This window comes from Rhinopithecus roxellana, chromosome 13 (genome assembly GCF_007565055.1).
Source record: "Rhinopithecus roxellana isolate Shanxi Qingling chromosome 13, ASM756505v1, whole genome shotgun sequence".
NCBI classification, from domain to species: domain Eukaryota; kingdom Metazoa; phylum Chordata; class Mammalia; order Primates; family Cercopithecidae; genus Rhinopithecus; species Rhinopithecus roxellana.
In genome coordinates, this window is record NC_044561.1 from 133,889,912 (window position 1) to 133,906,114 (window position 16,203).

The 16,203-nt window shown below is 51.5% G+C and overlaps 1 protein-coding gene across 2 annotated transcripts in view; it reads right to left on the reverse strand.

The window, feature by feature from the left end:
- Nucleotides 1-16,203, reverse strand: part of BCR (BCR activator of RhoGEF and GTPase) — a 136,713-nt gene that overhangs the window by 88,633 nt on the left and 31,877 nt on the right. Inside the window, exon 1 of one of the 2 annotated variants that reach the window (XM_030914081.1) lies at nucleotides 1,711-1,824. The exons of the other annotated variant lie outside the window; for it this stretch is intronic. The gene's annotated coding sequence lies outside the window, so the exon portion shown is untranslated. Of the gene's footprint in view, nucleotides 1-1,710; nucleotides 1,825-16,203 lie in introns of those variants that run through there. 2 annotated transcript variants of the gene reach the window in all.

Sequence of the window (16,203 nt, forward strand, 5' to 3'; positions counted from 1 at the left end):
ACTTAGATGAAATGGGCCAATCCCTTGAAACCCACCGGTGAACACTCACCCTGACCACCATACCCCTAAACATTCACGGTGCTAACTAAGGCCTGCAGGAAAAAAAGCCCTGGGGCCGACAGTAACCTGAGGCAGACAGAACCATGACCCAACAGGCACAAGGACCTCACAACATGACCCAGGCTTCTGGAAGATTTCTTAGATTCAAGAATCACCCTGGAAACCGAATCTCCAATAACTCAGAGCCTTAGAAGTTCTAAAAGGGCGCAGCACTGGTTGTACTATTGTGATCTGAACCAGCAAAGGGTCTGATGTGACAGGAGAGAGATCGCTGAAATCAGAAAGGTCAAAAGGTCATCTCCTAGAGGCCATCAAGGCCAATGCCCTGTGTCACCATGCAGCTGAAAACAGACTTGCAAATGGTTTCTCCTTCCCAGATGGGGATCTCTCACACTTCCCTGACAGCTCATCCCAGTGTTTAACCATGCTTACAGTCAAGATGTTCTTCCTTATGTCCTACAGGATGGCTGCAATTCCAGCTAATTTCCCCATTCCCTGTGCAGAGGGCTGGACCACAGGGGATGGCTTCCTCCCTGATAGTGGGCTGTGCGATTCACACACACAGCCTCCACTGTGTGGAGCCTCCACTGGTAACTGGGGGACACTGGGAGCTACTTAGCAGGGTTGTTTTAAGACTGAACACAATGGCAAAGTATCTACTGCTACGCCTGGCACACAGTAGGTATGGAAAGTGGTAGTCACCATTAACAAGTGGCACTTGTCAGCCTGTTTCTCCCTGCTGTGAAAATCCACCTCCTCAAATACTTTATGAAAGACCCTATTTTCTACCCTATCAATCATTCAGCTTGTCAGGCAGCTCCATATTTGCATGGTTTTAGCTCTGAAGGAATTTTTTTAAAAGCTCAAGGTGAACTGTGTTCCCAGCAAGCAGCTCGCCTATTTAAAAGGATCCTGCTCCACACACCTCCAGGTCACCACTGGCAAATGTTCAATCCTGGCCTGGTCTCTGAACCAAGCAAGTCTAACTTCAATCTCCCCCAAATCCAAATTATAGGACTCTTGGCCCCTTTCAGGTGCAATTGAGGGGACCTGTTCATTCATATTGAACCTAGTTGAAAAGATATTCCGCTATTGCATGTTTCTCCATTTTTCTGTCTTATCCTAAAGCAGGGGTCAGCAAACTTTTCCTGGAAAGAGCCAGCTAATTATCTTCAGCTTTGCAAGCCACGTGGCATCTGTCTCAACTACTCAACCTTGCCATCATAGCATGAAAGCAGCCATACGCTATACATAAGCCAATGAGTAAGCTGTGTTCCAATAAAATTTTATTTACAAAAACAAGCAGCAGACAGGACTAAGCTGTAATTTGCCAACTCCTGGCCTAAATGTGAGGGAGAGGCCCCAACCACCACCCTTTCCTCCTACATTTCCCGCAGTCAACACAGACTTAGAAATTTACCACGGAGCTTAGGAACCTCTCTCTTCCTCTCTGCCTAGGCATTTAAAGGCTGCCAAGAACCAATTAGCACAGGTAAAACACCATTAAGACAAAAGAATGTCCTTTGCTCTCTTACTATGTGGCAGCTGATACACCACCCCCGATACACACACACACACACACACACTCTTTCTCTCTCTCTCTCTCTCTCTCTCACATACACTTAATGCCAATAAATATAAAATAATTACTTCAGGCCCCGTGGGAAGGATATTTCTGATGGGAAAGCTCACAACAGCCGAGGCAGAAAATGTCAGCCAGGATCTTGATTCATACAGAATGGAGATTCTGCTGGAAAACAGCATAGGACATTTGAAGGAAATGAATCATTTACGGAGCGCAAGAAGGTTTGCACCGTTTCTCAGGCAACACCCCACCCCACCCTGCCCCACCCTGCCAGGGGACCCAGGCTCCGGCAGGTCCCAAAGAAAGGGCGCCGGATGTGGGCACACGAGAGTGCCAAGCCCAGCAGTTTGTTTGTGTAGCTTTTCACTCGCCTACTTTTAAAAGGATCCAAAGCAGCCTTAAGAAATCAAACAGCGTAAAAAATAAGGCCACTGGGAAGAAAACAAAAATGAAGGCTCAAAGCATGTTTCAGGCCCCGGGATGCACGGGCTGTGCAAAATGAACAGTGAATTGGCCCCCAGGCTCCCTGACAGCAAAGGCCAGAAAAGGGAGGAGTCTTGGATGACTGCCTTCCAATGACAGAAGAGCTGGGATGCAGAAGCACAGGGACCTGGAATTCCTTACTGTGGATTCCTCAGCTCTGTGATTCTAACCCATCACTCTATCTGCTGAAGCGCACTGCAAATAAACCACGGTGTCAGTGGGATATAAACTAGAGGTAAAGGGTGAGAAACAAGCCCTGGGCCATCCCAGCCATCTCCAGACCCACAGAGACTTCCCCATACCCATGTCCTGATTAGCCACTAATGCAGACTGAAGGAGACTGAGCCTGGGCCACACCCTCCTGGTCCCCATGCAAGAGCCTGGAGGATGGCCCAGCAGTCCAGTCTCCAGCCAGCGGTCTTGCCTTCGGCAAAGTGCATGCCCTCCACCTGGCCTGGCCAGCTTGCCACAGGCAGGGTGTGAGAAGCAGGATGGGGACAGAGAGGAAATCTCAAAATAATCACAATGCATGCTACTCTGGGGTTCAGATGATAACTCTGGTCCATGCCCCTTAGGGTCAGGTGTCTTCTGTACTTAAATGGAAGAACCAAGGCATAGAGAAAAAAAAGCACCACAGACCAGTCAAGTCAATTCGGGTTCTCCTGTCTCAAACACTAGACTGTTCCTTTCATTGAACAGAAAATACTGAGTATCAGAGGGGAGCTCATCTTATCCTGCTCCAGGGAAGCTTGGCTGCCTCCTGCTTGGGCACCCCTCCCTGCAGCATCCCGGCCACCTGCCCCAAATGCTGGGTCTCGGTAGCCGTCACCGAGCCAGTGGCCAAGAGGACCAGAGACATCTATAAGAATACTTGTTCCAGCCCCAAGAAGCAGGGTGCCTGCCAGGGGCCACTCTGTCCAGGTTTTGTTTTTTTGGGGGGTATGGAGTCTTGCTCTGTCGCCCAGGCTGGAGTGCAGTGGCGTGATCTCAGCTTACTGCAACCTCTATCTTCTGGGTCAAGCGGTTATCCTGCCTCAGCCTCCCAAGTAGCTGGAATCACAGGCGTGTACCACCACGTCAGGCTGATTTTTGTATTCTTAGTAAAGATGGGGTTTCACTGTGTTGGCCAGGCTGGTCCTGAACTCCTGACCTCAAGTGATCCGACCGCCTTGGCCTCCCAAAGTGTTGGGATTACAGGCGTGAGCTACAGCACCCGGCCTCTGGGCAGGTTTTGGAGGGCGTCCTTCCTTCTTGGAGGAGGCCAGAGTCTCTGGGCAGACTCGTGGCATCACAATGAGTGGGTAAGCAGGGAGTGGGCTCTTCCTTCAAGCCATCTGCCACCCCCCCACCCCGCCGAGAGAATGTGGCTCACCTTACTTTGAGATGGCTCAGAGCAAGGCGGCAGTTTGACTCTCCTGGAGGCATAACTGAGAGCTGAGCCTTAGAAGAAATGCCATCCACTCCAAGGCACTGCCTAGCACTGACAGTTAGAAAGCAGCCATCACCACCACCCGGACCTCGGTCCTCCCCCTACAGTCCATAAAGAACTCTAAGAGTCGTTAACCAAGTAAAGGTATAAATGTCAGTGCAAAAAACCAATTCTGGCAGCCACCTGGGACAGGAGAGCCCTGGGGATCAGAGAGATGGCCCAGGACAACAGCAGTGACCACTGTGTAGTGGCCACAGTCGAGATATCTGCGCCCAAGCCTATCTTCCTGTTGTGGAGTCAGTCCCTGTCTCTGCCATTTCAGCACCAGCTTCCTTTAGACCATGTGGAAAAAAGAGATAAACTGTCCCTCCAAACCAGCGGGTGAGATAAGGGCACTCCTGCCTGTCCCTGTGTGTCCCATATGGGGTCCGGGGCATCAGGGCCTGTGCCTCTGGGAAAGGCAGGAAAAGGCGTCCCCATGGGGAGGCAGGGCCTTGGCCAGGAATCATTTAGCGGGGAGAGGAAGGAAAAGGTCAGCAAAGTGCTCCCATTGCAGGGAGGACAGAGATCAAAGCCCACCGGCTGTCAATATCAGGAGGAGAAGCGGGGTGAAAACCACATGGCAATCAGGGTCTAGAAACAAAACCTGAAATCTCGCTGTGCACTGGGAAGGTGGGAGAATCGCCTGGACCCTCGCCAACTGGAGTGGAGGAGGTCGCAGACCCCACAAAGCCAGGCCCTCCTGGCCACTGCTGCCTTCCTGAGCCCTCCTCCTTGAGCCCCCGCTCACTGCAGCCGAGGGCCCAGCCAGCCAGAACAGGGGGGCTGATACTAGGAGAAGAGGGGAGAAGGGAGCGACTGTGCACACAGACCTTTGGATATGCTCTCATTTCATCTTGAGAGGCACCACAGGAGGGAGTCAGCATCTGCATCTACGAGATGCTAAGAAATGTACGCAAAGCCCAAAGCCCAGCCTCGAGGTCCCTGCTCCTGTCCCACAATGGGCCACACACACAGGTCCATGCACTCACACACCCATACATGGACACTTGAAGATATGCATGTACAGTATGTGCACACACAAATGCTCGCACATGCTCACATTCACACCCCAATTTCCTTGGTGGAGTTCTTGTCACACTGCTAGGTGGTCACCCTCCACCCACTCCAAGGTACCACCCCTAGTGCTATGGACTGAATACTGTATCCCCCACCAAAGCTCTTATGCTGAAGCCTAACCCCCAATGTGATAATACTAAGAGGTGGGGCTGCTGGGAGGTGATGAGGTCGTAAGGGTGGAACCCTCAGGAATGAAATTAATGCCCTTACAATAAGAGGCCCAAGAGAGCTTCTCTGGCCTTTCTTCCACAAGAAACACAGCAAGAAGACGCCATCTATGAAGCAGGGAGCCCTTATCTAACATGTAATCTGTAGGTGCCTTGATCTCAAACTTCCCTGAATCCAGAACTGTGGGCACTAAATCTCTCTTGTTTATAAACAGCCCAGCCTGGCATTTTGTTACGGCAGCCTGACACCTAAGACTTAAGACACCTTGTTATTCTCTATCAAAAGCAGGAGAGCTGCTGCCCAGAGACTAGGACAGGAATTCCACCCAGGTAACCACCTCAAGGTTCCAATGGCATGAGGGAGGAAGGCTTGGGCTCTTGAACTCAGCTCCACAGGCCCAGATAACGTGGCCCACGTCTAGTCTGTTCCACAAGCGTGCTGTTGGTCACAGCCCCCAAGCCCATGGGCCTCCTGCCATGCTCTCCTCTCCCAGGCCACGTCTCCTTCTACCTTTCGCCCTTCGCCAAATCCCACCCTCTCTTAGCCTTCTCTACAAAACCTACACTCCTCTGCCTCCTTCCTCCGGAACAATTTCCCCTGCTCTGAACTTTCTCAGCACTTAGCACTTGTGCAATTTATCTGACAATTGTATCAACCTTTTCCACCAACACACTGTGAATTATCACTTTGCTTCTTATTTTAATTTTCATATGCTGTGTTCCACTTTCCCACTTAGCCTGGAAACTTGGCCAGAATCAGACGGTTTTCTTTGCCTTACTGTGCCTAGTAAGGGGCCCAAGACGCGCCAGGCAGGTGTGTCACTGTTCACTCTGCAAGCATTAGCTGAGCACCTACTACATGCCTGACACTGTTTTAGGCACTGCAGATGTAGAAGTGAACAAAGCACACAGTAACTGCAGGAAACTAATGGCAGGAAACTTGCTCCACAGGCAGACCAAGAGGAGTGACAGGTGAGAAGAGAGGGGGAGGGCTATCACTTCTCTCTTTCTCTCTCTCTGTTTTTTTTTTTTTTTTAAGCAGTCTCACTCTGTTGCCCAAGCTGGAGTACAGTAACATGATCTCAGCTTACTGCAACCTCCGCCTCCCGGGTTCAAGTGATTCTCCTGACTCAGCCTCCTGAGTAGCTGGAATTACAGGCGCCCGCCACCACGCCCGGCTAATTTTTGTATTTTTAGGAGAGACAGGGTTTCACCATGTTGGCCAGGCTGGTCTCGAACCCCTGATCTCAAGTGATCCACTGCTTCTGCCTCCCGAAATGTTAGGATTACAGGCGTGAGCAGGACTCCACTGAGTCCGGCCAGCTGTCACTTCTCATAACAAAGACAACCCCGCCGTCCTGAAAGCTGCCCCATGAAGAAAAGTGGGAATAGACAGAAACTCTAGTAAGCCTGGCGGGAAAACAAAAATGACTCGTGCCATTGATTGAGGATCTGGCCTGAGTCCTGAGAAATAAGGACCCTGCCCCCTACCAGACCTAATCAGAGCCAGCAGCTTTCCCTAAGAAGCACTGAGCAGTGTGCGCATCCTCGTGTGGCCTCTTCATTCAGCATGGAGATGCAGGAATGGGGCTCCCCAGAACCCCCCAGCCCTTTGCTCCAAACCTATCATCCTGGACGTCTCCTGTGAAGACATCTCCCATCTGCTCTGGTCCTAAGGGAGGTGCATGGGGAGACAGGAAAACCATCATTTAGACCCCTGATGAAGGAGAACAGGGTGAAAGAGGGAGGGGAGAGAAGCAGCAGACCGGATGGGGCAGAAAACCCTTCAGAGGTGCTGAGACATGCTCCCCCATGGCTCCTCTGCAAAGCAAAGGTGACTCCACTCTCTCTAGGGAGGCTCAACCTCAAACATGCGCCTCGGAAGCCTGAAGTCTCAGTCTGATGTATGAGCAGGTCATTTTCCATCTGCATCACCATCCTCCAATTTGTAAAAGACGGAGCAAACAGTAGATACAAATTACTCATGCACTAGGAAGGAATGAAGTATTGCATCTGAAGCAATTCTAGTTTGTTGCCAAGGAAGCTGAACCAGAAAGTAATGAGAAGGTACTGCGAGCTCATTAGAGTGAGAAACTCAACCCAAAGAGGCCATCACCTCTGCAAATCCTGCCCTACCATCAAAGGGGCGGGTTCTAACAGACAGGCTTCAAAGATACCAAGAGGCAACGACGTGAGAGCAACTCCTGTGTGTGTCCCTGGGGACAGTTTAATGAAGAAAGCAAACCTAGCCCCTTATCCAAAAGGGGAACCACGGCATGAAACAAATCTCCCTGGAAGCCCACAGTGCAAACTGGCTGCTCTCGCTGATGCACCAACAATTCCAGGAAGCAGTGAGAGTGAAGGTGGGAACGCAGGTCCAGAGAGGATGGTTGCCCAGCTCCGAAATCAACACCCACAGCTGATTTTCATTATATCCCAGAAGCATGCAAAGAGTGTGAATGAAACACCAAGTATACAGTAAGAGAAAGTGAGCTGAGCTTGCAAGTGGGTGGAGAAGAAACGCACTCCCCAGGCAGCCTCAGGGACTCCGAAACCCTGCTTCCAGCTCCCGTAGCAGACCAAGCCTGGGTGGGGCTAGGCTCAGGAATTCCCATGTTCTCAGCACTTCATACCTGAACCCAACCTGGAAGTAAATGCTCCTCCCAAGACAGTCATAGCCACTGAGCCAAATGACCCAGGTAGAGAGGCAGCAGGAGCTGGCAGATACAGAGGTCATTCCCTGACACCTGGCTCTGGCTTCTCCAAGGGAAGTCACTCACCCCTGCTTTCCTAGAACCAAACACGCAGCTGTCACTACAGCAGGGTCACAATCCCATGGATGGTAGGTGAAACTTCAAGGTAACCTTCCTCCTTTCAGGAGAACGTTCGACAGAGGGAGGTAGATCCTGTTGGTCCCCATGCAAGGGGTGAAGTGGTTCAAGCACCATGGGAGTGGGGGCACAGCAGGACCCCGGCACGCTCTACTGGACATGGAGCTCTAGAGGGAGCCGTGCCCGGACAGCCTCAAAGAGCAGGTGGCAGAACAGCCCCTCCCTTCTGTGCAGCCACACATGACACCAGCCAGCCCCAAGGGGCCATGTCCTCCGAGTAAGAAGCAACGGTAACAGGATGGCTCAATGCTCCAGGAACTGCAGGCTTGGAGGCAAGAAGGCGGTACACACACAAGTACCAAAGGGAGCCCAGATGGTGCAGGAAGGAGGCATGAAGGAGGGACTGAGAGCGGCCGGAGGAGGGGTACAAGTTACATGCAGGCCAGGGAGAGAGAACGACATGGGGTGGGACAATAGTGGCGACTGCAGAAAGTAGCCTCAAAGCCGGACACAGAGGACAGAGATGGGCAGGTGGAGACATTGTGGGTGACATTCTAGGCAAGGAGAGGGGTGCAGGAAGCACACAGAGGGGTAGCAGAGGACTCTCAGAACTAGCAGAGAGGAGGGAGCTGTGCTCCCGCACTGCCAGTGCCCACGAGCGTGGAGGGTCCTGCACTCCTGTCTGCCTGAGATGCGTGGCCTTGACCTTCAGCCTATGGGCAACTCAGAGGTTTGTGAGAAGGGAACAGCAGTCAGGCCCCAGTGAGGATGAATTTGGCCACGTAATAGTGGACATGGGCAGGGACCAGGGACAGAGGCCAAGGGTGGGACAGGGTCAGACCACACCACTGGGCTCCACATAGGGATGACTCTGGAGGCATGGTGGGCAGAGGCTTGGGATCTGGGAGGAGGCTTTATGCTAAAATAACATCGTCTAACATAAGGAACAGACCGTGAAAATGCCAGCCGCCCATTCAAGTGTCTTTGGTGGGCACGCTCAGCTTTCGCCAACTCACTGGAATTTTCAGCTTTGAGAAACACCTACCCAGTTGGAAGACATGCCCCACCAGGGCCATCTGTTGGCTTAAGGGCTTTTGCTGCTTCACTTTCTCCCCTCCCCCTGGATTATTTTTAAAAGATTAGGTTTCCTGTTTTCACTGCCTGGTTGGCCTGGCCCTCTGTCCATCCATCCATCCGTCATCACAGCCATTAGGGCAGTGGCATGGCAGGAATGGGCTGGAAGCCGCAGGCCCTCTCAGCTCCATAACGAGGGATCAGCCACCGCCTCACCCGGCACCAGCTGGCCGCTCTGTAAACACCGCTTCCTCCCTGTGCAGGGCCAGGCTGCGACCTCTTCCTCGGCAAGGGGCCTCTTCATGAAACAAGTCAACAGGCAATTTTTCCTAGCTGCTGACAGCCGCTCACCCTCAGAACGGGCTCATTCCAGGACAGAAAAAAACAGCCCTTTACAGGAGTCCCCTCTGCCTTGCCTCCCCTCCACCAGCATCGGGCTACAGGTGAGCCAGGCTGTTCTGGGTGAGGCCCCATGGGTCCTCACTATGAGGACCAAGGTCCATGCTTGTCCAGTCGCTTGTGGCTTGAGTGGTGATCAGAGATCAGCACACTGTTCAGCTTGTCCCTAGATGAGTCTCACAGCTGAAGAACAGCCACCAGCCTCACCTCCGCACCCTGCCACTGAGCAAACCAGACCCCTCCTCACCATCAGATCAGAGACTGGCAGGGGCTGAGGTGGTGGCTACCCAGCTCTCCGTTCCCATGGTGGCCCCATGCCAAGGCCGAGCAGGGACAACTAGTGGGTGGGGGAGTTTCCACCAACTTTATCTGCCTTATATAGTGGTGGTTCCCCTGAATGCTGTCTGGTTAAGAGTTCTGTGGTTAGCAAGTAAAAAGTTGAAACTCGGTGGGTCAGGGAAGGGAACACAGTTTCAGGTCACCCTGGGCGCAAGGCACTGTCCCAGGTCACCTCCTGCGATCCTCACATGCCCCAGATGCTCACCCAGCTCTGGGGACTCAGACCTGCCTGCCCAGATCTGCCTAGAAGCCAGGACACTGGCAGGGCCCAAGGGTCAGGTCAGAGCACAAACCCCACACCGAGGGGACAGCACCGGGGTCGTGATGACAGAGGGGTCCAGAATGAAGAGAATGATAAGGGCAGGGATGCCGATGCGACAGGGTTACTGCAAGCCCCAAGTTTCCCAGGAGCCAGGCCCATTTGCCTGGAGCAGGTTCACACCCCTTCCCTGCAGGGCCTGACTCTCCTCCCCAAGGCGATGTAAGAGCCTGGGCCACGGCTCTCCCACCAGCAGGATCTGGCCGTCAAGGCCTTTCCTGTCCAAGCAGACAGCCACAACTGCAGATCACTGCCTACCCGGGAGCTCTAGCCTTCACGGGAGCGCCCTCCCTCCAGGTCTCACGAGCATCCCACACGCAGGCAAAGTGTGGTTTCCCATGTATTTATTTATTCCACTTTTTATTTTCAAACATTTACAAACTTACTGAGAACTTGTAAGAGTGCAAATAACCATCTGTTTAGGAAACAACAATGACCTTAAAAAGGAGCCTGAAGAATTGACAATTCCACATTCCCCACCCACTTCCCTAACTCCAGTCAACCAGACAATACTGTCCTTGGACACCAGGGTTCTCACTGATGCCCCCAATCCTACATAAGTAAGCTTTTGCATACGCCTACCTTACAGAGGAGGCCAACCAATGCCCCTATGGCCTGGGTCCATTCATGCTGAACCCAAGGCCTATCCCTCCATCAAGGTCAGCAAGGTGAAGAGAGAGCACCAGAGCTTGAAGGCACCCCATGGTGTGGTCACTATCTTGGACATCTTCTTCCTGAAGGCCAGGCTGCAGAGGTCCTGCGCTGGCCAAGCCTGCAAGTTCATGGGACCTAACAGCGGATCTGACACCCCAGCAATCTTGAACTAGGAGTCCAGTGTATAACACGCTAAGGATTTTTACTTTAAATCTACTACATAACATGGCCAGCAAAAATCTAAAAGAGTCATCTACAACCTCACCTCCTCTACCAATGGTCTAGGATCGTTTTCCCACAGTCACTTCCAGTCCCTGTCCTGTGACTGTATAACTAAAATCCTGTGGTGGAAGCAATCACCAGAGCCCCTGAGAACCACGCCTTGTGTCCACATGACACTGCTGCTCCTCCCATCAAGAGGTAGAGTCCAGGCCGGGCGCGGTGGCTCAAGCCTGTAATCCCAGCACTTTGGGAGGCCGAGACGGGTGGATCGCGAGGTCAGGAGATCGAGACCATCCTGGCTAACACGGCGAAACCCCGTCTCTACTAAAAAAATACAAAAAACTAGCCGGGCGAGTTGGCGGGTGCCTGTAGTCCCAGCTACTTGGGAGGCTGAGGCAGGAGAATGGCGTAAACCCGGGAGGCGGAGCTTGCAGTGAGCTGAGATCCGGCCACTGCACTCCAGCCTGGGCGACAGAGCGAGACTCCGTCTCAAAAAAAAAAGAGGTAGAGTCCAGCTTTCTACCCCCACTTGGATCTGGGCAGGACTTGCGACAGACTGTGACCAACAGAATCTGGTGGAAGTTCAGTTGAGAAGTTCCATAGCCCGGGCCTCAAGAAGCCGTGCAGTATCCACCTTTGCTCTTGGAACCTACCCTCCATGAGAAGCAACTCAGGCTACAGTGTAGAACAATGACAGACCACAAGGAGAGAGAGGTCTCCGCCTTCCGGTGTCCCTACCAAGTCCTTAGCTACAAGGGTTAGGCCACCTCAGATGCCAGCGGCAGTCAAACCACACACTGAACACAGTCACATGAGCAAGCCTGTGTGACAGCAGAAGAACCTCACACCAAGCTAGATCGCACTGTGATTGAATCACATTGTTTTAAGCCTCCAAGCTTTGGGATGGTTTGTTACCCAGCAAGAGATGACTGATACAAATCATCACACTTTGGGCATCTCACTTTTTCCACTTAAGACAATGTTCCACGTTGCTAATTCATCTTCATCTTTACCACCCGAGGACAATGACAGAATAGTCTACTGAGCTAATGGAACCCCTTTTGCATTGCAGGATGCTCAGTTTGTTTCCAGCTTTCCACTGTTATGAATACAATGAATAATTTCACATAATAGCACCGAAAAGGAAAAGGGGGAAATAATTTTCCTCAGGAAAATGCCCTAGGGTGGAATTACTGCATCTGAGATTATAAACATGGTAATGCCTCTCGAACAATGTAAGCACAGAATTCAAAGTGAAAGACATCCTTGTAGCATGATTTTAAAAGGAGGCAGTGAGTACACTTGGTTTTGCAGAAACACAGGCATTCATGTTCTGAAGCCAGGCCCCACAAAAATCGGTGGTGTTGCCAACACTTATCAGAGCCACTCAGGCTGGACCAGAGCGGAAAGAACTCGGAACACCTATCCATAAAACGTGCCCACAGCTTCCTCCGAAACACTCAAGGGAAACAGAAGGTTATATATAAGACATTTCTCAGTTAGACCTGGTAATTACCAGCTCAGCCAGATTTCCTAAACATGGCAAAATTAAAGGGAATGTGGTAATTCTAGAAAATGACCCATGTTTACAGGAAAGGTGAAATTCCTGGAGTCTCAGTCACCATCTAATTCCTGGAGTAACTGGTCCCATATCCCTTGTACATATGCCCATCCCCTGAAGGCAGGCTCTAACTTTGGGTTCCTGAGCTGCTGAGTGGGGTGCAGAACCACTGTCCCAACCTATGAAGAAGGCCCTACTAGACCTGTCCACTTTGTTCCACTTAGGAGGCGGTGTCATAACTAAGCGGGGTCCCTGTCCTACCGCCAATCTGCTTTCATCACTGACTTGCCCAAGGACAACCAGCCCCGAGGTTTGTACCTGTCCCCATCAGCAAACGGAATTACACTGAAACACCTCCCATCTCCCCTGAACCATAGCTGAGGCTCACCACTTCCCAGAAATGGCTGGCTCAAGTTCCCAGAGAAGGTGGCAGAAAACAGGTATAGGGCTTGAAGCCAGAAACCCTCCTTTCCAAGAACTGCCCCCCTCTTTATCAAGTGACATGCCACATTCCAGAAAGCTATGATCACAGTAGTTACTCAACAGAATGGGAAAGGTTCTCCCCTCTCCCACTAGTGAGCAGATGGCTGAGTGGTACCTGGGTCACATGTGCAGGACAGACCTGTTAGCAAGTGGTCAAGAGTAAAAGCATGTGTACCCGTGTTCACAGCAGCATGCTTTACAAAAGGCAGAAACAAGCCAGGTGTCCATCCACCAATGGATGGATAAGCAAAATGTGGTGCAGACATATAATGGAATGTTATTCAGTCTTAAAACGGAAGAAAATTCTAATACATGCCACAGCAAGGATGAAACTTGAGGACATTATGTTAAGTGAAATAAGCCAGATGCAAATGAACCAACGCTGTAGGATTCCACTCATACGAGGTCTCTTTAGTTAAATTCATAAAGACACAGAGTAGGATGGCTGTGGCCAGGGCTGAGGGAGGAGGGAGTATAGAGTTGTTTACTGGCTATAAATGGGTACAGACTTTCAGTCTGGGGAAGATGAAAAAGTTCTGCAGATGGATAGTGGTGATGGTTGTCCAACACCGTCAATGTAGTTAATGTCATGGATCAATCGTATACTTAAAAATGACTGAAGTGGTAAATTTTACATTATGTATAGTTTATCATAATTAAAAAAAAAAAAAAGAGTAAAAACAAAGCCCAGCCTACTTTGATCCTCTCCAAATGCAGGTTTGGACAATGCACACTCACAAACACAGACTCTTTCTCTGCTCTGAGAAGGAAATCGTGCCAGGTTCCCTGCCTAGCCAACTCCACCTAAAAGAAGACATGGGCAACATAGGGAGCTGATCCCCAGAGAGCATCCTCACAGCTCCCCCGTCCCCGCCCTGGGAGGGCACACGAAGCACGAAATAATCCACCTGAGCAGAGAAACAGTCGGACGGAAACGCAGGTCCTCCTGGCCACAGCACAGGCCACAGGGGTGGAAGGCTGGGACCGCCAAGAGCAGCGCCTCCCAAGCCAGGTCCTCAGAGCCCAGGTTGGGTGGGGTGGTTGAGCTGGGCAGGCTTCAGGACCTGTGGCTCCTCTTTCATCTTTTTCATGTACTGGGGGGTCATCTGAAATACCATTTGCAAAGAAGGGATCTATCCCTAAAATAAAACCATTTGAAAAAAACTACTGCTGAGAAATAACACCCCAGGCTTTTCCAACTCTGATGGAAAAAGGCGGCTTCCCATCTCCCACTTTAGCCCTTTAAAAAAAAAAAAAATCCAGCCAGCTGATAAAGCAGCCAACATCCTCTCCTGCTATCTGTCATAACAGCAACTACGATAACAACAATAAAATGAGAATAACAAGTGTTATTAAGCACTCAGGGCATGCCAGCAGCCACGCTAAGTGCTTTTTTTACACGCATCATCTCATTTAATCTTCAGGGCAAGTCCCTGAGTCAACGACTACTGGGATTTCTATTTCACAGATGAGGAACCTTACTGTATTTTATCCATTATCAGGCATGCATTTTCCCCAAATTTCAATGTAATTCAAAGTGGAATCACGCATCTCACCCTTCTCAACGATAACTGGAAGTATTACCTTCCTTCTTTTTTTTAAAGAGACGGGGTCTTGCTCTGTTGCCCAGGCTGAAGTACAGTGGTGCAATCATAGCTCACTATAGCCTTGAACTCCTGCGTCACTCAGGCGAATCTCCTGCCTCAGCCTCCTGAGTAGCTGGGACTACAGGCATGCGCCACTATGCCCTGCCAATTAATATTTTTACTTTTTTTGGAGAGATGAGGTCTCACTTTCTTGCCCAGGCTGGTCTCAAACTCCTGGCTTCAAGCAATCTTCCCACCTTGGCCTCCCAAAGAGCTGGGATTACAGGCGTGAGCCACCACGCTCAGCCTGCTGCCTTCCTTCTTAGTGGCACATCCACTAACAGTGTGCCTTACCCTAGAGGGAATCTCAGAGTGAATGACATGCTCAGTGCACAGGCTGGGACCTGGCTCTGTGTCCCTCCGGAATTTGAGCCCTTAGCCATTGTGCCTGACCATCCCTCAAAGGAACGACTCTCCAAATCTCTCAGCCCAGCCCCTGACTTCTGCATGGAGCCTCACTCAGGGTCCCCAGGACTCAGGAGCACAAGTCAGCAACACTGCCATCCCACAGCCTGGCTGGCACCTACCCTGGCAGGCAGAGACCTGGATGTACCCACCAAGGACAGCCAAGCTCAGGGCCACGAGTGTCTGTGGAGAGACAGCTGCAGCGGTCAGCCGCATCCTCTCTGGGAAGGCTTTCCTGAGAGCCAGACAAGCAAGGAGATAGGTGAATGAGCCCAAGGGTCAGAACAAAACTAGACAAGGGAGGTTCTTGTGGCATGTCCCCAGGAGCAGCACTCGGCGAGGAAGCCCAAAAGCCTCCCAAATTAGAGAGAATGCTCATCTGACTGCCAGTCCTTGTCCTTTTTGAGGCCAGCAGCCTCCCAGGAATTAAGTTAAAGCCGCCGTCCCTCACATCGCCAAGTCCTCTGCAGACAAGACACTGATTTATGACCAAATAATTCATACTGTGGTCTGGGTAATATTCAGAACAGGGTGTGCAGCTTGCAGCTGCCACATCGCTTGCCCAGAGAGCAGGTGCATCTATGTTCCTCTTCAGTGAGGAAACAAACCAAGGGACAGAGTCATAAACGCCATCTCCATCAGAATTGGAGTGAGCAGCCCATGGAGGCTGTGTGTGTGAGCAACGCTCACGGGTAGACACAATCCATGAGCCAAGTCAACACGCTCATTCCAAAAGGCCCCTGTGTCTCCAGAGCAAGCACTGCACTTCTGCTGGAGATGCTGGTGGCCCTGCAACAGAGAAGGCCGCCCCAGGCCCCAAAGAGTCCAGTGGGCGCTTACTCCAAGCCTTACTCCAGTGCTGGGATTTTCTGCACCTACGCAGCAACAACTCCATCAAGCTTCCCAGAAGCCAGTGTACTCCCTGCTAAGGCCCTGGGGTCCTGAGTAACGCGTGTCTCTATAGACTCCAAATACTACAGCAGTTCCTGGGGACACCTGTCAGCAGTTTCAGATCCAAGGACTATGGACAGTGAAGGGATCCCACTTTGACCACAGTCCATCCTTCGGGGTCCCCTCCTGTACAAACCCAGTGTGTCTGCCAATCCTAACTGCAGAGCTCAGATTCTGGGCTGTAGGCGTCCACGTGGCTCGATGGCTTCTCTCCTCTCTCCAGCCCGCTTCCCAGGGTCTGGCCACTCCGGCAGCAAAGATAACAAAGAACCCAGCAACAGGAAGAGGAGAAGTTCATGGGAAAGCGGCAGTACCCTTACAGAGGTCGGAGAGTATAGTTTCCTGTCCACACGCCACTTCTGGGGTCCAGACCCTTATGGGAGGATGAGGGTAGGGCTGGCAGGAACCCAGTTATGGGGCGGGGGAGTCCTGCAGACAGCAGGGAAGTGGGAAGAGGGAGGGGTTTTGTTTTAGGG